At 40.2% G+C, this 24,967-nt stretch overlaps 1 protein-coding gene across 7 annotated transcripts in view; it reads right to left on the reverse strand.

Annotated features, from left to right (window-relative positions):
* The window catches only part of PUM2 (pumilio RNA binding family member 2), a 103,002-nt gene extending 78,503 nt beyond the window's left edge, over nt 1-24,499 (reverse strand). For 5 of the 7 annotated variants that reach the window (XM_055400880.2, XM_055400879.2, XM_055400878.2 and 2 more), the window contains exon 1: nt 24,142-24,296. The gene's annotated coding sequence lies outside the window, so the exon portion shown is untranslated. Of the gene's footprint in view, nt 1-24,141; nt 24,297-24,359; nt 24,379-24,474 lie in introns of those variants that run through there. The other 2 variants (XM_055400873.2, XM_055400874.2) reach the window with 2 other exon arrangements.
* Nucleotides 24,500-24,967: the final 468 nt, after the last annotated feature.

The following is a 24,967-nucleotide window of genomic DNA, read 5'->3' on the forward strand; positions in this document are numbered from 1 at the left end:
AAAAAATCTACAAATAATATATGTTGGAGGATGTGGAGAAAAGGGAAGCCTTGTACACTGTTAGTGGAAACATAAACTGGTACAGCTGCCACTATGGAAACAGTATGGTGGTTCCTCAAAACACTAAAAATAGAACCACCATCAGTTCAGTTCAGTTCAGTCGCTGAGTCGTGTCCAACTCTCCGCGACCCCATGAATCACAGCACGCCAGGCCTCCCTGTCCATCACCAACTCCCGGAGTTCACTCAAACTCATGTCCACAGAGTCGGTGATGCCATTCAGCCATCTCATTCTCTGTCGTCCCCTTCTCCTCCCGCCCCCAACCTTTCCTAGCATCAGTCTTTTCCAGTGTGATCCAGCAATTTTACTCCTGGGTATCTAACTAGAAAATACTAATTCGAAAAGATACATTATCCCAATGTTCATAGAAGCACTATTGACAACAGCCAAAACATGGATGCAACCCAAATGCCTATCAACAGATAAATGGATTAAAAACATGTGGTGTTTACACACAATGGAATATCACTCAATCATAAAAAGAACAAAATTCTGCCATCTGCAGCAATGTGGATGAACCTAGAGAGTATTATGCTTAGTGAAATAAATCACAAAGTATTGTATGATATCACTTATATGTGAAATCTAAAAAATAATACAAATGAATATATATGCAAAGCAGAAACAAGCTCACAGATACAAACTACTGGTTACCAAAGGAAAGGGGGGATGCAAATCAGGGGTGTAAGATTAAGAGATACAAACTACTATGGATAAAACAGATAAGCAACAATGATATACTGTACAGCACAGGCAATTAGTCATTATCTTGTAGTAACTTTCAGTGGAGTATAATTTATAAAAATAATCAATCACTATGCTGTATACTTAAGACTCTTGAGAGTCCCTTGTACTGCAAGGAGATCCAACCAGTCCATTTTAAAGGAGATCAATCCTGGGTGTTCACTGGAGGGACTGATGCTAAAGCTGAAACTTTGGCCACCTCATGCGATGAGTTGACTCACTGGAAAAGACTCTGATGCTGGGAAAGGTTGGGGGCAGGAGGAGAAGGGGATGACAGAGAATGAGATGGCTGGATGGCATCGCCAACTCTATGGACATGAGTTTGAGTGAACTCTGGGAGTTGGTGATGGACAGGGAGGCCTGGTGTGCTGTGATTCATGGGGTCGCAGAGAGTCAGACACGACTGAGCGACTGAACTGATGCTGTATACTTGAAACTAATGTAAATCAACCATAATTTAAAACAAGAATAATTCTTTTCCCTTCTCCTCAAACTAAAACTACAGCATATTTTTCTTTTTCCATTTCTAACAGTTTAAATTGCTTTTTACCTTTCATGTGACAATCTGTTCTTAAGCCATAGTCTCTCTGCCTCCTAATGTTAAGTACTGCTGGAGAAAACCATTCAAAACTGAAGCCACTACAATTCACAGCCTTCAAACTCTGGAGCCTTACAATGTAATCCTATTTAGTATTTTTCCCAGTCAGTTCTCTCTCTTTACAATTCCATAGTATTTGACATTACAATGCACTTCCTCTCTTCTTATAATGCTGTTCTGTTGTTAGGCATTCTCTTACAATTCTTTTTACTTTCTTATGTGTCTAGTTACTTCTTCTCAGGCTTCTTCACAAACTCCTATTTGTCTACTCAACTCATAAATGTCAGTGTTCCTCAGAATTCTATCCTTTAGCCCAAGCAATCTCATCCAGTCTAAGTGCTCTGATACTTAAATGGTATATCCACAGGACCTCACTCCCAGTTTGTATTTATAAACCAAATCTCTCTCCTCTTCAGTTTTTCCAAGTATTTTTTTCTCCCATTCCCTGGAGGTACCATAGGAAATTCCAATCTTACTCTTCTGTATTCTACACTTATAAATTAATTCTTTCCTTTCTTACACCAATATCCAATCACTAAAGTCAACCTCCTACTTACTTTAAATCTGATTTTCAGCTGTCTGGTTGGTCAGACCACTACCATCTCTTGCAAACTTCTATCTTCCCACCCTACAATCTAATCTCCAAAATGTAATAAACTACCATTTTTCTAAATTGTACTCTGACCATATCAATCTCATATTTTAATCCTTAACTTCTCTTTAATGTGGCTTAGAAGGGGAGAGAACTGGATTCAAATTACAGTTCCAACAGGTAGTAGTTCTGTAACTCTAAACAACTAACCTAAATTATTTTTTCTCAATTTCTGCATGGAAAAATAGCAGCAGCTGCTTCCACATGGCACGCTGTGAAAAGTGAATTAGGTAACATAAAACAAAAGTCTGGGTACGTAAACATTCAAAAGTTAGCTATTAGAAAATTCTTCAATTGTTTCATCAAATGGTACTTGAACAACTGGATGTCCATATGCAAAAATATGAACTTCAACACACACCATGATATAAAAATTAACTCAAAATGGATCATACACCTAAACGCAACACTTAACATTATCAAACTTCTAGGAAAACAGCAAAGCTGTGTGACCCTGCATTTGGTAGTGAGTTTTTAGATCAACATCAAAGCAGAGTCCACAAAAGAAAAATTTATGTCTAAAATTTTGACATCAACAATAAATGTTCTACAAAAGATACTGATAAAGAAAAAACTAACTACAGATAGGAGGAAAATATCTGCAAATCATGTCAGATACAGGATTTGTGTGCAAGATATACTTAAAACTCTTTAAGAAAAATAAGAGATCAACCCAATTAAAAAATGGGCAAAAGATCTAAACAGGTATTACATCAAAGAAGATACATGGAAGATGTATGGAAAGCAAATAAGCCATCCTTTTCTCTTAACTTGCTAGAAGAGCTGGATTCATTAACAGTTCTTAGAAAGTGATAACTTTATTCATCCTCCCATTAATAAGCTTTTACTGAGCATATTCAATGTGCAAGATTTTACAGAGAAAAAGAATGAATTAAATATGGTCACTGTCCTCAAAGAATTTAAATCAGTCACATTTTCTGGTAATTGGAAGAGTAGCTCCTATCAGGCCAAACCCTCCTGCATTTAACTCTGGACAAAATGGGCTTTCCTAGTGGCAGTGGTAAAGAAGCCACCTGCCGATGCAGGAGACGTGGGTTCAATCTCTGGGTCAGAAATCTCCTGGAAAAGGAAAGGGTAATCCATTCCAGTATTCTTGCCTGGGAAATCCCACAGACAGAGAAGCCTGGCAGGCTATAGTCCATGGGGTCACAAGAGTTGGGCATGACTTAGTAAATAAATAACAACTAAAAAAAATATAAAAACAAATTGAAGGCAATGGAAAACAACAAACTGGAGGATAGTCTAGAACTGAATTTTGTGCATAAATTCAACTCAGATGTTTAAACAATCCCTGAACTGCATTTGTGTGGGGCTGACTCCAAGCAGCCCAATTATGGATAAGAGGACTAAGCAGAAATGTCTGCTGCTGATGTCCACAGAAGTTACGGAAATTTGGGGTTTGAGTTCCATGAGAACAAAAACAATCATAAAGACTAACACACAATCCAAAATTACTAGACACACAGAAAAACAGGAACATGTGACCTTGACTAAGGAAAAAGTCAACTAATAAAAGACCAACCCCAAGATGACCTCCAGGTTAGCAAAGATTTTAAAATAACTATTATAACTGTGCTCAAAGATGAAAGGAAAAACACACTAATAAATGAAAACATAAATTCCAGCAAAGAAAAAAGCAAAACTATAAACAATCTAATGGACCTTCTAAAACTGAAAAATATCTTTTAAAAATTTCACTGGATGCACTTAACAGTTGCTGTTGTTCAGTCGCTAAGTTCTGTCCGACTCTTTGTGACCCCATGGACTGCAGCACTCCACGCTTCCCTGTCCTTCACTATCTCCCACAGTTTGCTTAATGGACTCAGGTCCATTAAGTTGGTGATGCTATTCAACATGCTATCCATCTCATCTTCTGTTACCCCCTTCTCCTGCTGCCCTCAACCGTTCCCAGCATCAGGGTTTTTTCCATTGAGTTAGCTCTTCCTATCATGAGGCTAAAGAACTGGAGCTTCAGCATCAGTCCTTCCAATGAATATTCAGGGTTGATTTCCTTTAGGACTGATCACTTAACAGTAAGTTGAAAATAAAAAGTGAATTTGAACACAGATCAATAGTGATTTCCAATCTGACAAGAAGGGGGGAAAAAAAAGGAAAGAGAAACAATTAATGAGGTGGAAAAATTTTTTGAAAAAATAATGGCCAGAAATCCCCTTATATTTGATGAAAGAAAAATTTACAGATTCACGATGCTCAATGAACTCCACGGAAAATAAATAGGAAAAACAAAAACAAGACCTCACCCCTATGCACTGAAAAGTGATGAACAAAGAGAAAATCCTGAAGGCAGAAGAAAAAAAAACTACAAAAAGGAAAAAAATGATGAATGACCACTGACTTCACACTAGAAGCAATGGGAACCAGAATAAAAAGGATCAGACTTTAGAGGGCTAAAAACAGAAAAAATGCTAACCTAGAATTTTTATCTGGTGAAAATATCCTTTAAGAATAAAGGCTAAAAGACATTTATAGATAAAAAGAAACAAAGCTGCTAAACAGATTTCCATCTCAGAAAATCCTTTAAAAATTCTTACGCTAAAGGGAAAGGGTATCAGACGGAAATTCAGATCATCAGGAAGGAAGAGCACCAAAAATGCTAAGTATGTGCATAAGTACAAAGGACTATTTTTTTTCCCTCTTTATTTTTTCAAAATATATATCCCCACTTAAAGCAAAAATCTCATTATGGGTTTGATAATAGTTAGATGAACTATTTACACGCACATCCAATACCTAACTATAATAAATATCTCTAGCCATACCATCATGACATGGATTTAAAACAGAAGTTCGAGATCAAAGCACTCTTTTATCACCCAACATCTACAGCTGGCCCTCAATATCCATCCACATCTGCATGTTTCACCAACCAGGGATTCAAAGTATGAAAAAAATTCCAGAGAGTTCCCAAAATCAAATTCCCTGAGGGCTGGCACCTATTTACATAACACTGACATTGTAACATATTATAAGTAATCTAGAGATTATTTAAAGTACACCCTAGTGTGAACACAGATTATATGCAAATACCACACCACTTTGCATAAGGAACTTGAGCATCTTCAGAAGTTGGTATTGGGCTGGGGAGACCCCAGGAACAATGTCCTGCAGATACTGATGAACAACTGTACATTTATAAACATATTTTGGAGGGACCCCAATTATCTGATAAGTAAAGGGAATCTTGGACCAAATGTGTCCTACAATTCTCAGTCATGCAATCAAAGTTCTACATCGAACTGAACAATTCACTCTAATGTCTACTATGGTCTGTTCAAACCATCTTTTGAGTTCCACTGTTTCTTTAAAATTTCCTAAATTGGGGAAGGGTCCATTTTATTTTTTTGCAAGTGCTTCTTTAAGATCTCCACATAGCCCTAAACTCAGTGGTACATTTGTGATTTTACTTTCTCCTATACCATGTATCTTACAGACCTTTTATTTTCAGATCTCCCATCCCATTACAGCCTCAACTTCTTCCAAGCATTAACTGTTTCCCAAACCATCTGAAAGCTTCGGGATACTGCTAACATACTATCAGGAATCAAGTATTTTCAATCACCCAAAGAGGTGTTCTAACTTCTTAGAAATGCTTCCATTTAAATCCTACCAATATGACAATGCAGCCATATAACTCTGACTTCATAATTCAATTTATGAACATATATTAAATGATATTAAGCCCTGAAGTCTGGGCTCAATACACAAATACCATACCAATTACAGGTATTAAAAAAAAAAAACTTCTATGTGACATTTTACTTATCTGTATCCTCTGAGAACAGACTGTCCTTTTTAAGATTAATTATTCCACTAGGTCCAAAAAATGTAAGATTTTTGTTACTTAGGATGGAAACAGTTATAAAAATGGATTCATTATTCTGCAATCCTGAAGAAAGCATTATGAATATATTTTACATGTAAGATAATAAGTGGCTTCAGTCGTATCCGACTCTTTGCAACCACATGGACTGTAGCCTACCAGGCTCCTCTGTCCGTGGGATTCTCCAGGCAAGGATACTGGAGTAGGTTGCCATTTCCTTCTCCAGGGTATCTTCCTGACCCAGGGATCGAACCCGTATCTCCTGAGGCTCCTGAAGTGCAGGCAGATTCTTTACCGCTGAGCCACCAGGGAAGCTCCTAAGATAATGTTCAGTTCAGTCGCTCAGTTGTGTCCGACTCTTGGCGACCCCATGAATCACAGCACACCAGGCCTCCCTGTCCATCACCAACTCCCGGAGTTCACTCAAACTCATGTCCACAGAGTCGGTGATGCCATCCAGCCATCTCATTCCCTGTCGTCCCCTTCTCCTCCTGCTCCCAATCCCTCCCAGCATCAGTCTTCATTTTAGTAAATGTAAATTCACATCATGCATGCTTGCTAAATCGCTTCAGTCGTGTCTGACTCTGTGTGACCCTAAAGACTACAGTCCGCCAGGCTCTTCTGTCCATGTTATTCTCCAGGCAACAATACTGGAGTGGGTTGCCATGCCCTTCTCCAGGGGATCTTCCTGACCCAGGTATCCAACCCACATCTCTTCTGTCTCCTGCATTGGCAGGCGGTTCAGTTCGGTTGCTCAGTCGTGTCCGACTCTTTGCGACCCCATGGACTGCAGCACTCCAGGCCTCTCTGTCCATCACCAACTCCAGGAGTTTACTCAAACTCATGTCCATTGAGTCGGTGATGCCATCCAACCATCTCTTCCTCTGTCATCCCCTTCTCCCGCCTTCAATCTTTCCCAGCATCAGGGTATTTTCCAGTGAGTCACTTCATATCAGGCGACCAAAGTGTTGGAGTTTCAGCTTCAACATCAGTCCTTCCAATAAATATTCAGGACTGATTTCCTTTAGGATGGACTGGTTGGATCTCCTTGCTGTCCAGGGCCTCTCAAGAGTCTTCTCCAACACCACAGTTCAAAAGCATCAATTCTTCGGCGCTCAGCTTTCTTTATAGTCCAACTCTCACATCCATACGTGACTACTGGAAAAACCACAGCTTTGGTTAGACGGACCTTTGTTGACAAAATAATGTCTTTGCTTTTTAATATGCTGTCTAGGTTGGTCATAACTTTTCTTCAAAGGAGCAAGCGTCTTTTAATTTCATGGCCGCAGTCACCATCTGCAGGGATTTTGGAGCCCAAAAAATAAAGCGTCACCTTGGAAGCCCAAAATTCAGATCATGAAATCATCTAATATCTGGACAGTGACTGTTTACGTGCCTTCATTTATACACAATGTTCATTTTAAGAGACATGAACAAGGCTCTTCCTCAGACTTTATGTACAACTAAAAACATTTACCAACATAAAATTAGTACAACTTCCCATTGGCACTACGTCTCCAAATTGTCCTCTAATACAGAGAGGCTGAAGCTACCCCAAGAATCAACTACAAGAACAAAGTACATGAAAACTTAATTGATTGACATAAGTCAACATACACAAAGAGTAACTTAAGCTGCTTATAAAAATATTCCTACAGTAGTCAAACTCCTTGGACTGATTTTAACAAACATAATCATTTAGCTTTAATTAGTAGTATCCAGTGAAAACAGGAGAGAAAGAAATGGAAGCCCACTCAGTATTCTTGCCTGGAGAATTCCGTGGACAGAGGAGCCTGGTGGGCTATACAGTTCATGGGGTCACAAAGAGTTGGACACAAATGAGCGTCTGAGCATTGAAAACAGGTACTAAAGTCCTTTAGAATACCTTAGTCTCTTCAGCATAGGAAATCACGTTTGCAAATTTTTCAACAAAATTAGTTTAGCAATTCCTTTTATCCATATGACAAAAATAAACTAAATCCAGATTTGTGTTTATTTCTGGTAGACTATTAGCTTTCACCAACTTAACATTTGAAGTCTCTAGGAATCACCATCAACATCTAGTCATTTGTTATTTATCTGGGGGAACAAACTGAACCACACACTTTTCTAGTGGTGTTGAACAAGTCACTTAGGTGGTAGTTGAGCCAAGAGTCACAGATTTTTTCTTTATATATGCTACTCGTTTGTCCATGTATTTCATGGGGGAATGACATACTTGTTTTACTGCCATTAAGAACAGTACTGTATAACTGACTCAAAAATATTAAGGAAAAGTCAAATTTTACGTTCTGAATAAAACCTGGCCAAAAAAATGTGTTATCAATATACAGACTCCCAGAAACTAGAAATCTTCAAAGACCCTAGCTTAAATCTTCTAAGATTAGAAAATAAGATTGTTCCAGCACAAGCATTAAAACATTAAATAAAAATTTACCATTTATGTGCAAGAATACTTTTAGCTCTTTGAGGCGCAATCTCAGATATACTCTCAAGGAGACATAATGGGGATAAATACATACTTACATACTTGCAGCTGTAAGGCAAGGTATTTTTTCCTTAGAATTCTCCCAAAGGAGAATCACTATATATAGTCCCTACAAAGTCTCTTATATTACAAGGCATTCTCTCAATTGGTTAAGAAATAAAACATTGATTACTGAAATTTCTTTTTGAAAAACAGAATACTGCTCAGAGAAAATCACACTAAAACAAACTCAATGCTAGTTTTTGATGCTTTTACATATCACCTGTGAGCAGCAGGTCAAATAACTTAGATAGAAAATGAAGATAACTATTAGATAACTAAAAGTGGTTCTAATCAGTCCAAGATACATGTGAAATGTCCAGTGTAAATTAGTAAATGAATTCCCTCAAAAAAGCAGTATTTCTAAGTTAACATTTTTATATACAATATAAATTCTGAAAGTGGAACAAGCATTTATACACCTCATGATATATGTAATAAGAAATAGCACCACCATCAATGAAGAAGTCTTTTAAAACAAGTAAATCAGTGAACATCAATCTAAGAAAGCTGCTAGATCTAAATAATCATTTATTAGAAATACGAGAAAAGAACATGCAAAATCAATACATAACACAAGGACGCAACTGCCCAATCCAGAATATGGAAAAAAGAAAAAAATTCACCTCATTTAACTATCTATGAAATTTTGTTATGAGGAGGGGAGAGGAAGCACTATTATATAAATTACAGGCTTAAAAGTCAAATATATTGTATAAATCTTGCTTGAATCCTGATTCTAACAAACCAACTACAAAAAAGACTTCTGAGAAAATCAAGAGAAATCTAGATATAGAATTAGATATAAATTCTAGATACAGAATATCATATTAGATGATATTAAGGAATTTTGTTAGCAGTAATAATAGTAAGATTGTATTTTTTACTAAGTTCTCATAAGCATGAGAATTTATGCTTAAACTAGCTATTGTCTGGGATTTGTTTTAAAATACTTTAAAAAAGTAAAATATAGGTATAAAGATTTCACACAATGTTGAACATGGATGATCTAGTACTCCAAGGTGTACTATACTATTCTACTTGAGTTTGAAAATTTCCATAGTAAGTTTAACAAGATAACAAACAATATGACCAGGAGCCTTGACTCTGATGCTGGGAAAAGTTGGGGGCGGGAGGAGAAGGGGACGACAGAGAATGAGATGGCTGGATGGCATCACCGACTCTGTGGACATGAGTTTGAATGAACTCCAGGAGTTGGTGATGGACAGGGAGGCCTGGCGTGCTGTGATTCATGGGGTCGCGGAGAGTCGGACACGACTGAGCGACTGAACTGAACTGAAGCATTTAAGCTGGGCTCTGAGGGATAGGCAAGTTTTGGACACCCTCCCACACACCTTGAAACAAAACATTTATCAACTGCAGCTTGTAAAGGCGGTTACTCTCTACAAGGTTAACTGACTTATGATCCAAGTTGTTGTTTAAACCTAGTATCACCTATTTCCTCAAACATAGTTTTGACAAGGAGTATATGAAATTAAAAACAACAACAAAGAACAATTTCCAAATGAGCATAAACCTCTCTGGACTAATTTCTATCAGACACCATCTCTTAAAGAGAAAACAGAATTTACTGAGCACTTGATTTTATGCCAGTGATCACAGTAGGCATGTTATATTTAATTCTCACTACAATCCAGCAAAAGAGGTATTGTATTAATTACTAACAAGGAAACTGTGCTCAACGTCCCTACCCTAGTAGACAAATCTACTAAAATGGCAGAGGATTCAGTAATATGAAGACTCCAAAAGCTCCATGCTATTTTCCACACCAACCAATCATAAACCATCACCCTCTTCCCCAACTTTCCTTTTGTTGAACTATTCCGGTCCCCTGGACAGCTCTGTCATTTTATCTCTTCATGTGCAAATCCAACAAATTCCTTTGGATTTGTTTGGCTCAAATGCCACTCTCTCCATTAAAACCTCCTCCAAATAATCTTTTTCTCAATTGTCCTGACATTTAATTTGTATTTTTCAATGTATTAATATCATCTTATTCGTGAGAATTTAAAACCTCATCAGAATTAGGTACCAAAATTTTGCATACTGTCTGGTTGTGCCAGTGTTCTGTGAAATGTTAACAGTCATGAGGGAGGAGACCAAAAGGATACTAAATCCTGTAATAAGGAAGGAAAGAAAACGATAAAATTATCAACTATACACCCGTTAAAAGCATGAGATGGGTATATTTATATATACATGGAAAAAAATTTTAGACTATTAAGTGAAAAGGCAAAGTAAAAACCAGTGATATTCCACTTCTGTAAAAGCAGGACACACGCATACATATGTATACATGGAAAATACAGTGAAACAACTGCTAACAGTGGTCATGTCAGGAAAGAGATACGCATGATTTTTATAGTTCTATACGCCTTGAATACCTGTATTTTAAACATGTTTAAAATATATACATGTTAAAAATCACTAGGTAAGTTAGCTTGGAAATCAATGGTTTTATATGGTAAAACTCAAATATACATACATCTAATTTGGCCACCTCATGCGAAGAGTTGACTCACTGGAAAAGACTCTGATGCTGGGAAGGATTGGGGGTGGGAGGAGGAAGGGACGACAGAGAATGAGATGGCTGGATGGCATCATCGACTCGATGGACATGAGTTTGAGTGAACTCTGGGAGTTGGTGATGGACAGGGAGGCCTGGCGTGCTGTGATTCATGGGGTCGCAAAGAGTCGGTCATGACTGAGCGACTGAACTGAACTGATACATGAAAAAGGTATCATGAGTTATAAAGAAATGTAACAGAAAAACATCTTTTCAGTAAATTAAGCATCACTTAAAAGAAAATATTCTCCAGAATTCCCTGAAGAACCAGTGGTTAAGACTTGGTGCTTTCACTGATCTGGGGCCCAAGTTCAATCCCACTCCTTATCTGTAAACCTCTAAGGGTTTTAAAGATGTTATGAAGCAATTTACATGCATAACCATACTTGCTATAGCAATTACCTCTAGACACACCGTCATGACATTTTGGGTTTAAAAAAAAAAAAGGAAACCCAATTTGTAAATCTAAATATTCTATCATCTGATTTAAAGGAACTGTACTTCTGGATAGAACTTATTTTTTTACCCTAATTCTTCGATATACTCCTCCAAAGTGTTAAAAAAAAATTGAGCAAAAAAATCCTTACATTTAAATTCAACATATTTTACAGTCTGATTTACATATTTCTAGTTTTCAAAACATTTCACAGTATTGTTCTTTGCTTTGTAAGTATTCTTTGACAAAACGTTAGGGAAGAAGAGGGAAACTGGCTTAAAAAAAATTCACAATTACTCCTACCACTCAAGACTATCACTGATCTAATTCAGAAATTCCCAAAGAAAGTCAAAACACTCCAAGTTCTTGGCTATTATCTCATTCTATCATCAATGTGAATCAGTAAGGTTAATCACTACAGGAAGCTAGCTATAAGTTTGGAGTCTCAAAGGTTTAATTACCTAGGTGTTAATCATTCACTTGTGTCCTACTCTTTGCGATCCCGTGGACTAGGCTGCCAGGCTCCTCTGTCCATGGGATTCTTCAGGCAAGAATACTGGAGTGGGCTGCCATTCCCTTCTCCAGGGGATCTTCCCAACCCATGGATCGAACCCAGGTCTCCTGCACTTCAGGCTGATTCTTTACCATTTGAGCCACCAGGGAAGCCCACCTGGGGTAAAATACACCACATTAGGATCTGGGATGGATCAAAGATGTGCTTTTTTCAGTACATAGAGCAAGGACCTGTTAACTGACCCTCAGAAAACCAAATGTACTAACATTTTGAAAATTCTTCATGTACCCCTCAGGGATATGAGCATCTCAATGTTAAGGTCACTGGTTATCAAATTCTCATAGTGCATGAGAATCTAGATAGAAGGTTTGAAAACTAAAAACACATCCCACCTATCTAAGACTAATCTGAATTAGTTCTAGAAGGGAGACAAGCATAGATTTGGGGGAGCTTCCCTGGTGGCTCAGAGGGTAAAGTGTCTGCCTGCAATGTGGAAGACCAGGGTTTGATCCCTGGGTTGGGAAGATCCCCTGGAGAAGGATATGACAACCACTCCAGTATTCTTGCCTGGAGAATCACATGGATGGAAGAGCCTGGTAGGCTATACAGTCCATGAGGTCCCAAAGAGTCGGACATGAATGAGCAACTTCACTTTCTTCCTTTCTTTCCTTCCACTCTCCAAGTAATGCTTCCCTTTGCAGACAGGGCTGAGACCCTTATACATACCACACCACCTGTATCAGTTCAGTTCAATCGCTCAGTCGTCTCCGACTCTCTGCGACCCCATGAACCACAGCACGCCAGGCCTCCCTATCCATCACCAACTCCCAGAGCTTACTCAAAATCATGTCCATCGAGTCGGTGATGCCATCCAGCCATCTCATCCTCTGTCTTCCCCTTCTCCTCCTGCCCTCAATCTTTCCCAGCATCAGGGTCTATTCAAATGAGTCAGCTCTTCGCATCAGGTGGCCAAAGTACTGGAGTTTCAACTTCAAAATCAGTCCTACCAATCAAGAGCCAGGACTGATTTCCTTTAGGATGGACTGGCTGGATCTTCTTGCAGTCCAAGGGACTCTCAAGAGTCTTCTCCAACACCACAGTTCCAAAGCACCAATTCTTCAGCGCTCAGCTTTCTTTATAGTCCAACTCTCACATCCATACATGACTACTGGAAAAACCATAGCCTTGACTAGACGGATTTTTGTTGACCAAGTAATGTCTCTGCTTTTTAACACGCTGTCTAGGTTGGTCATAACTTTCCTTCCAAGCAGTAAGCATCTTTTAATTTCATGACTGCAATCAGCATCTGCAGTGATTTTGGAGCCCAGAAAAATAAAGTCAGCCACTGTTTCCCCATCTATTTGCCATGAAGTGATGGGACGAGATGCCATGATCTTAGTTTTCTGAATTCTGAGCTTTAAGCCAACTTTTTCAGTCTCCTCTTTCACTTTCATCAAGAGGCTTTTTAGTTCCTCTTCACTTTCTGCCCTAAGGGTGGTGTCATATGCATATCTGAAGTTATTGATATCTTTCCCAGCAATCTTGATTCCAGCTTGTGCTTCATCCAGCCCAGTGTTTCTCATGATGTACTCTGCATAGAAGTTAAATAAACAGGGTGACAATACGCAGCCTTGACGTACTCGTTTTCCTATTTGGAACCAGTCTGTTGTTCCATGTCCAGTTCTAACCGTTGCTTCCTGACCTGCATACAGGTTTCTCAAGAGGCAGGTCAGATGGTCTGGTAAGTCCATCTCTTTCAGAATTGTCCACAGTTTATTGTGATCCACTCAGTCAAAGGCTCTGGCATAGTCAATAAAGCAAAAATAGATGTTTTCCGGAACTCTCTTGCTTTTTCCACGATTCAGTGGATGTTGGCAATTTGATCTCTGGTTCCTCTGCCTTTTCTAAAACCAGCTTGAACATCTGGACGTTCATGGTTCACATATTGCTGAAGCCTGGCTTGGAGAATTTTGAGCATGACTTTACTAGCATGTGAGATGCGTGCAATTGTGCAGTAGTTTGAGCATTCTTTGGCATTGCCTTTCCTTGGGATTGGAATGAAGACTGACCTTTTCCAGTCCTGTGGCCACTGCCGAGTTTTCCAAATTTGCTGGTATATTGTGTGCAGCACTTTCACAGCATCATCTTTCAGGATTTGAAATAGCTCCATTGGAATTCCATCACCTCCACTAGCTTTGTTTGTAGTGATGCTTCCTAAGGCCCACTTGACTTCACATTCCAGGATGTCTGGCTCTAGGTGAGTGATCACACCATCGTGATTATCTGGGTCGTGAAGATCTTTTTTATACAAGGGTTTAACTCACAGGGACCCTAATGATTTTCCAACTAAAAGTTTTGTATCATTCATCATGGCATAACAGAAACAGAAACCAGAACTAAAAGATCTAGAATATGGCACCATGTTTGCCTCTAAGTAGCTAAATGAACTCAAAGCACTTGAACTCTCTGTTTCCCCATTTGCAAATGAGAGTAACAATGTTTCCCTCACAAGGTTATTGTGGAGACTAGATAACATGTAAAACTGCAATATAAGTCCTCTCCAGTGTATTAGTGTGAGAGTTGGACTATGAAGAAAGCTGATCGCCGAAGAATTGATGCTTCTGAACTGTGGTGTTGGAGAAGACTCTTGAGAGTCCCTTATACTGCAAGGAGATCCAACCAGTCCATTCTAAGGGAGATCGATCCTGGATGTTCATTGAAGGACTGATGCTAAAGCTGAAACTGCAATACTTTGGCCACCTCATGCGACGAGTTGACTCACTGGAAAAGACTCTGATGCTGGGAAGGACTGGGGGCGGGAGGAGAAGGGGACGACCGAGAATGAGATGGCCGGATGGCATCACCGACTCTGTGGACATGAGTTTGAGTGAACTCTGGGAGTTGGTGATGGACGGGGAGGCCTGGCGTGCTGTGATTCATGGGGTCGCGGAGAGTCGGACACAACTGAGCGACTGAACTGAACTGAACTGAGTGTATTAACTCATAGTAATAAGTGAACATATTTTTTTTTCTGTTTGAGAATCAATATATAATCCTTTGACACAGTTATTTCTCTTCTGGTAATTTAACTTACACAAACAACATAGAAGGATGAGCTGAATAATGGTTATTTACTGCAACATTTGCTTGCAGTAATTCAAAAATAGAACCTAAATAAAAAAAATGGGTTAGCAAAAATAAAAAGCTATGCACTATTATAGTTATTAAAATTAAAGTTACATGTACTAATACAATACAATATCCATGATATTAAAGACACCAAGTTGCCTGAGGTGTGTAATCTGATCCAAGCTTTGTTTAACCAAAGAGGGGCAATGTATATGCTGGTGTGGAATATGAAAAAATAAACACCCAAGTTTGGTAGGAGACTGGGTACTGCCAGCTTCATGCTTTTTTATTTCTATGTTCTAAGGCTTGTTAGCGAAATAAATTGTTTTTTTAAAAAAGGTTCTATATTAATACAATTTAAATCTATTAAAGTTTAGAAACTTTATCACAAAACAGAGTACAAACAATCTTGTGCTATTTTCATTTTAGTACTAGGTTGAATGCCCAACAAATGAAGACCTGTCTCCAATCTAGAAATTTTCAATTGTTACACATTATCAATTAGAAGTGACATAACACCAAGGAGAAATAACTCAAAAATCTTAATTAGGTTGTAACAGAGAATTAAAGGAAATCATTTGAATTCATGGTATGAGACAACTGGAAAAAGCAAAAACCATTTTAAGCAGCAGATTTTACTGCAATTTTTAAAAGATTTTCTTCTTCAGACAAAAATTTTCCAAAGTGTGTTTCTTAATCACCAATGCACAGTATTCTTTTAAAATAAGAGGTTCCTTGTCCAATACACTTACTAGAACACGCTGCTCCCCAGCACCCACTTGTTCTTTTGCAAGCTTCAGTTCAGTTCAGTCACTCAGTCGTGTCCGACTCTTCCCAACCCCTAGAATCACAGCATGCCAGGCCTCCCTGTCCATCACCAACTCCCGGAGTTCACACAAACTCATGTCCATCGAGCTGGTGATGCCATCCAGCCATCTCATTCTCACGTCCCCGTCTCCTCCCGCCCTCAATCCCTCCCAGCATCAGAGTCTTTTCCAGTGAGTCAACTCGTCGCATGAGGTGGCCAAAGTATTGCAGTTTCAGTTTTAGCATCAGTCCTTCCAATGAACACCCAGGATTGATCTCCTCTAGAATGGACTGGCTGGATCTCCTTGCAGTATAAGGGACTCTCAAGAGTCTTCTACAATATCACAGTTCAAAAGCATCAATTCTTCAGCAATCAGCTTTCTTCACAGTCCAACTCTCACATCCATACATGACCACGGGAAAAACCACTTTGACTAGACGGAACTTGGTTGGCAAAGTAATGTCTCTGCTTTTTAATATGCTATTTAGGTTGGTCATAACTTTCCTTCCAAGGAGCAAGCGTCTTTTAATTTCATTGCTGCGATCAGCATCCGCAGTGATTTTGGAGCCCAAAAAAATAAAGTCTGACACTGCTTCCACTGTTTCCCCATCTATTTGCCATGAAGTGATGGGACCAGATGCCATGATCTTTGTTTTCTGAATGTTGAGCTTCAAGCCAACCTTTTCACTCTCCTCTTTCACTTTCATCAAGAGGCTTTTGAGTTCCTCTTCACTTTCTGCCATAAGGGTGGTGTCATATGCATATCTGAGGTTATTGATATTTTTCCCAGCAATCTTGATTCCAGCCTGTGCTTCTTCCAGCCCAGCATTCCTCATGATGTACTCTGCATAGAAGTTAAATAAGCAGGGTGACAATATACAACCTTGACGTACTCCTTTTCCTATTTGGAACCAGTCTGTTGTTCCATGTCCAGTTCTAACTGTTGCTTCCTGACCTGCATACAGGTTTCTCAAGAGGCAGGTCAGGTGGTCTGGTATTCCCATCTCTTGCAGAATTTTCCACAGTTTATTGTGATCCATACAGTCAAAAGCTTTGGCATAGTCAATGAAGCAGAAATAGATGTTTTTCTGGAACTCTCTTGCTTTCTCCATGATCCAGCGGATGTTGGCAATTTGATCTCTGGTTCCTCTGCCTTTTCTAAAACCTGCTTGAACATCTTTGCAAGCTTCAGTTCAGTTCAGTCGCTCAGTCATGTCCAACTCTCTGCGACCCCATGAATCACAGCACGCCAGGCCTCCCTGTCCATCACCAACTCCCGGAGTTCACTCAAACTCATGTCCACAGAGTCGGTGATGCCATCCAGCCATCTCATTCTCTGTCGTCCCCTTCTCCTCCCGCCCCCAATCTTTCCTAGCATCAGAGTCTTTTCCAGTGAGTTAACTCATCGCATGAGGTGGCCAAAGTATTGCAGTTTCAGCTTTAGCATCAGTCCTTCAATGAACATCCAGGATTGATCTCCTTTAGAATGGACTGGTTGGATCTCCTTGCAGTCCAAGGGACTCTCAAGAGTCTTCTCCAACACCACAGTTCAAAAGCATCAATTCTTCGGCAATCAGCTTTCTTCACAGTCCAACTCTCACATCCATACATGACCACGGGAAAAACCATAGCCTTGACTAGACGGACCTTTGTTGTCAAAATAATGTCTCTGCTTTTTAATATGCTATCTAGGTTGGTCATAACTTTCCTTCCAAGGAGTAAGCGTCTTTTAATTTCATGACTGCAATCAGCATCTGCAGTGATTTTGGAGCCCAAAAAAATAGTCTGACACTGTTTCCACTGTTTTTCCATCTATTTCCCATGAAGTGATGGGACCAGATGCCATGATCTTTGTTTTCTGAATGTTGAGCTTCAAGCCAACCTTTTCACTATCCTCTTTCACTTTCATCAAGAGGCTTTTGAGTTCCTCTTCACTTTCTGCCATAAGGGTGGTGTCATCTGCATATCTGAGGTTATTGATATTTCTGCCAGCAATCTTGATTCCAGCTTGTGCTTCTTCCAGCCCAGCGTTCAGAGCACATGCTTATTCTGGAATCCACTCTCTGTGATATTAGCATAGTAAAGGCTCTGAGATGTTCCACAATTAAAACTGCTTAACTGGGAATCCCCTAGCAGTCCAGTGGTTAGAACTCCATACTTTATCTGCTGAGGGCCTAGGTTTCATCGCTGGTTGGGGAACTAAGATTCCACAAGCCCTGAAGTGTGGCATGTACACATGTATAAATAAATAAATCTGCTTCACTTTAACCTAGTATGACTGTAACTTTCTATAAACATGTTAACACAAAAGATGATATTTTGAGAACCAGTCATTCTAGTCTAGCCCAAAAAAAAGAAAAATGAACAAGTTATCTATTTCAATTTTCTTAACTTTTCTCTAGGAAAAGTCATAACCCGTGACAGTTAAGTTTTTAAAATGTTCAGTTTATTATGACTATAATGAATAGTGTAAGAAAATTATGAGCAGTACAAATTTTTGAACTAAATATAAGGAAATCTTTTAGGTGATGAGTATGAATTGTGATTTTTCACAGGTTCCTCAAATATTCAAGAACAAGCCCTGAATTGGTGATCTGCTTCCCAATCACTTTAAATTGAGGTGACCATACCAATTTCCTAAAGATACAAAAGTTAAAAAACAAAACAAAACAAAAAACCTAAGCCCTCACTTAGAAAACAACAAAAACTCAAAAATACCTACACTGTAGTGTCTGAAAAGAGAAACCAAATGTATGTTAGTTTCAAGGACTATGAATAGTGAAAGTCAAAAGTGAAGTCGCTCAGTCACGTCCAACTCTTTGCGATCCCGTAGACTGTAGCCTACCAGGCTCCTCCATCCCTGGGATTTTCCCAGGCAAGAGTACTGGAGTGGGTTGCCATTTCCTTCTCCAGGGGATCTTTCTGACCCAGGGATTGAACCCAGGTCTCCCGCATTGCGGGTAGATGGTTTACTGTCTGAGCCACCAGGGAAGTTCCCCAAGGACTATGAAGGTACATACCAAAAAAAGTGCCTGTGGTAGAAAATAGTCAAGTATAATCTAAATGAAATTCACTCTCAAGTGACTCACAGGAAATGTATACAACAAAAACTAATCTTAGGAAAATACCTAAGCAAATATTAAATAACAAAAATAGTAAGTATACTCAAGTTTAACTTCTAAAGTCATAAAGATGGGGGGACACAGTACACTACAATGAAATTCTTAGCATCCAATTCCTTGAAGGCAACCTTATTTCCTTTTTTTTTAAGAGATAACCTTATTTCTAACACTAAGTTTTAAAAGAAAATTGTTATATACAGTATTAGTTGTAATAGAAAATATACTCAACGACTTACTTAGCAGATGCAAGGTTTCATAATCTCATTTTTCAGTCAATCCTTCAAAGAAAGTTATGTGTCTAACTCCTCTAACACAATCCAGAGAAAGCATCTAATTATGTTAAGGGTTCCTGGACAATAATGGTCTAAATCTTTCCAAGATATTATCTCCAAAGTCTTCATAGAACTGTTCAAATTTAAAATGGCCCTTAAATCCAGTGGGTCTCTACCTATATCTGCAGTCAAATCTTTTCAATTCTCCTCCCTACCGCCCCTTCTAGCTCTGCCATTGTCCCTATTTGGGTCACTACACGCACTAATCCCTCTGGCTAAATGCCATTTCACCCATCTCTTGACTAAATTAACATTTCTAAGTCTTTTTACAGTCCACTTTACCTCTTCTGGAAAGCTTTTCCTGACCCCCTGCAGTGTTTACCTACGTGAGTCCACAGCACTTTTGCAACACCACCTAGGGTGGCACTTAGTGTACTGCACTATGTAAACATGAGTTTTATCAACTTCCTCTCCACTATAAACATAACCTTATAGTTGAAGTAAAACAGTAATGACAGAGACCACTGCCCCACCAACATCTAAACACTGTGGCATATGACAGGCATGCAAACCTCAAAAATGAATGCAAGTTTCTGATACTCTAGCTTGATGAAATGATACAACTTAGAATATCCAGAATAACAAATGGACTGAATGGGAACTAATACTCCATGAGTACCTTCTTAACCAGACTTAGGACAAAAATCAGCAAATGATTTATCTTTGAGTACTTCTATTTTTGCTTGTACAGGTACCACATAACTTAAGAGTTTAAATAAAGACTGAGCATGCACAAACACAAACTGGATGAAAAGCAATCAATCATATTTCTATTGCAAGGGGGTCCAAGAAAACATCGTAGGAAAACCTGAATTTCTAAATTCTCTACATTTCAAATCTTAATTCTGGTCATGCTGAATCAGTTTTAAATGACTCAGGTTTTGCCATGGAAAGTGTAATGTTTTTGCATTTAATCACGCTAAAAGTGCTAATACAGTGTGTGTGTCTTAGTCACTCAGTCGTGTCCAACTCTTTTCGACCTCATGGACTGCAGCCCACCAGGCTCCTCTCTGTCCCTGGAATTCTCTAGGCAAGAATAATGGAGTGGGTTGCCATTTCCTTCTCCAAGGGATCTTCCCCACCCAGGGATCAAACCCATGTCTTCTGCATTGGCAGGCAAAATTTTTTTGTTTTTGCTTTTTAACCACTAAGCCACCCGGGAAGCTTTTCATTTACTTTCTTTTAATGTCAGAATGAAGAAAACCATTTTATACAGTTAAAGACTATCTCCCACTGATTCCCTAGTAAGCCTTTCAGAAACAGTGCGTAAAATCAGAGATCTAGAACTTGCTACTCTTGACATAAAACATCCCACAGACACCACAAAGACATCTCTAAAATTAAGTCTCACATACTTTTTTGGGGGGATTTTAAAAAAAAAAATCAACCCCTTCTCACACTATTTTTTACGTACTCTGGAAGTCAGCTACAGATTTTATTCTCCTAGGCAGGCACTGAGTAGATGGTTTTGTACTGTCACTTTATAGTCAATTTCACCAGAACTCTTCCAGGAAGCAGAATTTTGCAATCCAAATACACATATCATCCCAGGTAGGTGAAAATGTCTGCCCTTTTTTTTTTCTGTCCCATTTCCAGTTAAAGTGTCTGACACCCTAACTATCTCTTTTCCCTTCATACTTCTTACCTGCTTTTGTATCTAGCAGCTACGGTAAAATTCTGGAATATGTATGTAAGGTGGACACAATCTGGATGTTTTCCAGTACTGTAAAATCTTTTATCTCTTCACAAGATAATAGTAACAGAATAAGAAGTGAAAATCTGTGATATGTCTCTAAGCATACGGCTATGTGAAAATCTGAGAAGCAGCAGCATGTATCATGCACCTACCTATGTAGTAATTCTATACAGCATTTCATTGGAAAAGTGTGAAAATATTATTTCTCTGTAAATTCACTTTTTCTACTACAAAAGCAACAACTTTTAAATAAAAATGTCTTCTATCTATATTGCTAAATATAAAAATCACTATTTAAGTATTAGTTTCTAAATAATAGGGTTTGAAGAAACCTTTTTCCCGCCACATCAGAATTCAGGAGAGACATAGGAAAGACTGATGGTAATCCAAATAGCTCCTTTATTTCTGAAAAGCAAAATCTAAACCTAGACCAAGACAGCATCCTAACAACCACACTCCATAATTATCCTAACCCAGTCACAGGTTGAAGAAGGAAATGGCAACCCACTCGTGTTCTTGCCTGGAGAATCCCGGGGACGGGGGAGCCTGGTGGGCTTCCGTCTATGGGGTCACACAGAGTCGGACACGACTGAAGTGACTTAGCAGCAGCAGTCACAGGTAGCACTGTACAACCACAGTCCTCCTCCAGAAAGGGACAGAGTCTATCACTGGTGGCCTCAGGAAGAAGCAAAGTGCTTTCTGGGAGGGACCGGCTCCCAAAGAGAAAGAGGAAAGGGGCTGAGCCATACTTGATCAGTTCCTTCTTACAAACCCATCCAAAGGAAGAGTGAGAAGGTGGGACAATAGGAGCAAGTCAGACTATTTTTATGCTTTCTTAAAAACAGGAAAAAATCTAGTATGTAACGAGTCAATTTACAATGTTACAGGTATAATTATTATCTTAATCATACCTGTCAGTAAAATGGCCTCAAACTGTGAATGCAAGCTGAACAAAGCCATGAGGTACAACCATTCAGATATTTCAAGTTTATGTATGCAAAAGTTTTAAAAACATGTAAAAATACAGAGTGCTTTCCTTGTCTTAGAAACCCAACAAATTCAAAGGTCGCTGAATTACGAAGTACAAAGAACTTGAGTCCAGAAGACAGAACCAACCTCCACTTAAAACTATGAAGATCCTATCAGTATCAATAAAAAGGAAGCAGTCTGGTCACAGAGAAGATTGGCTTTGGATGTCACACCTGGCCTTAATCTCTGAAAGTAATGACTTCTGTTAACTTGGATAGTACCTACACAGGAAGTAACTATATAGGAATATAAATTATCTTTCAGCACCGGAAAGATTTATAAACAAGTATGGAAGGTTTAGGGAAACAAAATCCTAATATTAGTATCTGTGTTAAGACTGCTTATTTGACTTATTATATACTTGTAATGCCTAAAAAAATTGACCTATTAAAGTGACAACCTTGTATGACCAATTTAAATATGGCAGTATTTAGAATTTAAAAAGCTGAAATTTTATTAATATCAAACATCTAAGAGAACTTTAGACTCAAAATAAGAAAATTATGTATTAAAATTAAAGTTTAAATTGTTTGAGGATATTTAATTGCAAATGTAACTTGAAGATGAAAGTTATTGTGCAAATAACAAAAATGAACTTTAAAACCTGAAGAACCAGGATTCTGAAATATAACTTTAAAATTTTTAAAAAAAATATGGCTTATTTCATACAAAACCCGCCCTCCGGGACACCAAAAGACAATTCTAAACACCCCAATGTCACCAGAAATTGGACTTTTAAAGACATGCTTGAAATAAGGGAAATGCCAGTAACTATTTAAAGACGACTGTGCAGATAAAGCAAATCATTTTTTAAAAAGCAGGGTATTAAAAAACTAAGAATAGAAACTTAGCCAATTAAAATATTTATGTTTGTGTTTTTAACCGGATTCTTTGCCAGAAATCCTTAAATCATCCTCCAATGCTCCAGGTCACATGGTGAAGAGTCACCTTTTTTAAACACGAATCTAAGCAGTAAACAAGTCTTCTGAAATTCTTAGGTAACACCCTTTATTAAAATTTTCTTGATATACAATACCTTTCCAAGTACTACATTTCTCTCAAACATTTAAAAGCTTCTTTCTAGTACAGATTCCCCCCACAGGAAAAAACCTTTGCCCCTAAGTCTGTCACCAATTTTTAAGCTAAAATCGCACAAAGTACTAAGTCCAGATTTTAACACGGTTGTCTTATTATACATGATTAACCCCGCAATTCCCATCCCATTCAAACGTTTAAATGTGTCAGAATGAAAAGCTAAGAAAAGTTGGTTTTCCCTAGTTGTGGTCTCGGAACTTAACACTAACTTTTACACGTGTGTTTGGGCAAAAAAAATTTTAACATGTTTCCCAAACTAGGCCCAGTTCAGATACAAAACGATGGCTACAATGTGTGAAGTTTTAATCTCTTCTTCGATTTTAATGTTTACACATTTCCCCGAGTCTCGAAATCAGTTCCAGTTAACAAAAACACAACACGCCTCACCAATGGCACCGAACACAACAAACCCAAGCCGCCGTCTCTTTCGTTCCTACACCTGTCTACCGGAAGCTTTTCCTGGACACGCTCGGGACCTCAAGCATTCATCCCCACACTTGTTTTCATAAACCCGCTCCTTCCTCTTCGCCCACTTCCAACTCGCATGCTTCTCGGGATCCACCCGGCCTCTCTCCCCCCTCACGTTCCGAGCCTTTAAGGGCTGGGCAGGCGGACAGCTTGATCTCTAACCCCAAGCGCGCCGGGACCAAGAAAGAGCCGGGAGGGCCCCCCGGCAGGCTCCGCGAGGCTCAGACGCGGGGAGAAAAGGAAGCGGGAAAGGCGTGAGCACCCCCACACACACACACGCCGGGCGCACACCCCTTCCGGCACCCCTCCTCCCCCTGCATTGTGCGAGCGGGCCGCAGGCCGCGGCCGTCCTGGGTTGCCCGCGGGCCCCGTCCGCCCTCCCGCCGGCGGGCTGCCCCCAGCCGAGACCGCCACACAAAGCCCGGGGAGCCGCCCCGCGGCGCCAGAGCACGGGGAGAGGCGTGCAAGCGCGACTGACTTACGGGGCTGCTGCGGCCGCGCTGCCTCAGCCGGGGACACCGACCGTTGGGCACACGGCGGCGCCGCTCTTGGCCGTCCTCCCCCTCCTCCGCCTTCGGTGGCGGCAAGATCTTCTTTCTCCACCTACCTCCCTCCCCCCCACCCCACCTCCTCCTTCTCCTCCCCCTCCTCCTCCTCCTCCGAACCACCGAAGTACCGAGGGTGAGACACAGAGACTCACAACAACATGGCTGCCACCGCCGCCTCCCCTCCCCCCCGCCCGCCGGGCGCGCGCAAAGCACTCCGGGAGAAAAGGGATGGGAGGGCGGCGGCGGCGGGGCGAGGGGAGTGCTCACCAAGGTGCCGCTCCTCTCAGTGGCTTCCGACGCTTCTCCCGCGCTCCAGGCGCCCGCCGGCGGCAGCTCTGCGCTTGCGCACGCTCTCCGCGCTCGCGCGTTTCGGCCGCCTCTCAAGCGTCTGCGTCCCCGCCCTCACCTTGCGGGCTCGCGGCTGGTCCTGAGCTCGGCTGGTGCGCCGGGCGGGAGCGCGCGCCGGGCTCGGGCGGCGCAGGCGTGGTGTTTTGGAACGCTGCTTTCGTGTCCGTCTTCCCGCGTGGGGCCTAGTCTTCCGAACTCGCTGGCCTTGCGCTTCTTGTCCCGCAGCTCATTGTTCTCCGCCCCCCGACCCCGACTGCCTGTGAGGGTGTCAGCGCCCTCCCCACCGCGGTGTAGTCCTCGCACTTCGTTTCGGGCTGCCGGCATCCACAAGACCCGGGCCAGTAACCCAGGCCTTTAGGTTTCACCCTTATCCTCACCCCGAAGGAAGACGGTGGCGGGCGAGGGGCGGGGA

The sequence above is a fragment of the Moschus berezovskii genome, chromosome 11 (assembly GCF_049115385.1).
Source record: "Moschus berezovskii isolate FMDL1 chromosome 11, NW_MosBer_1.0, whole genome shotgun sequence".
NCBI classification, from domain to species: domain Eukaryota; kingdom Metazoa; phylum Chordata; class Mammalia; order Artiodactyla; family Moschidae; genus Moschus; species Moschus berezovskii.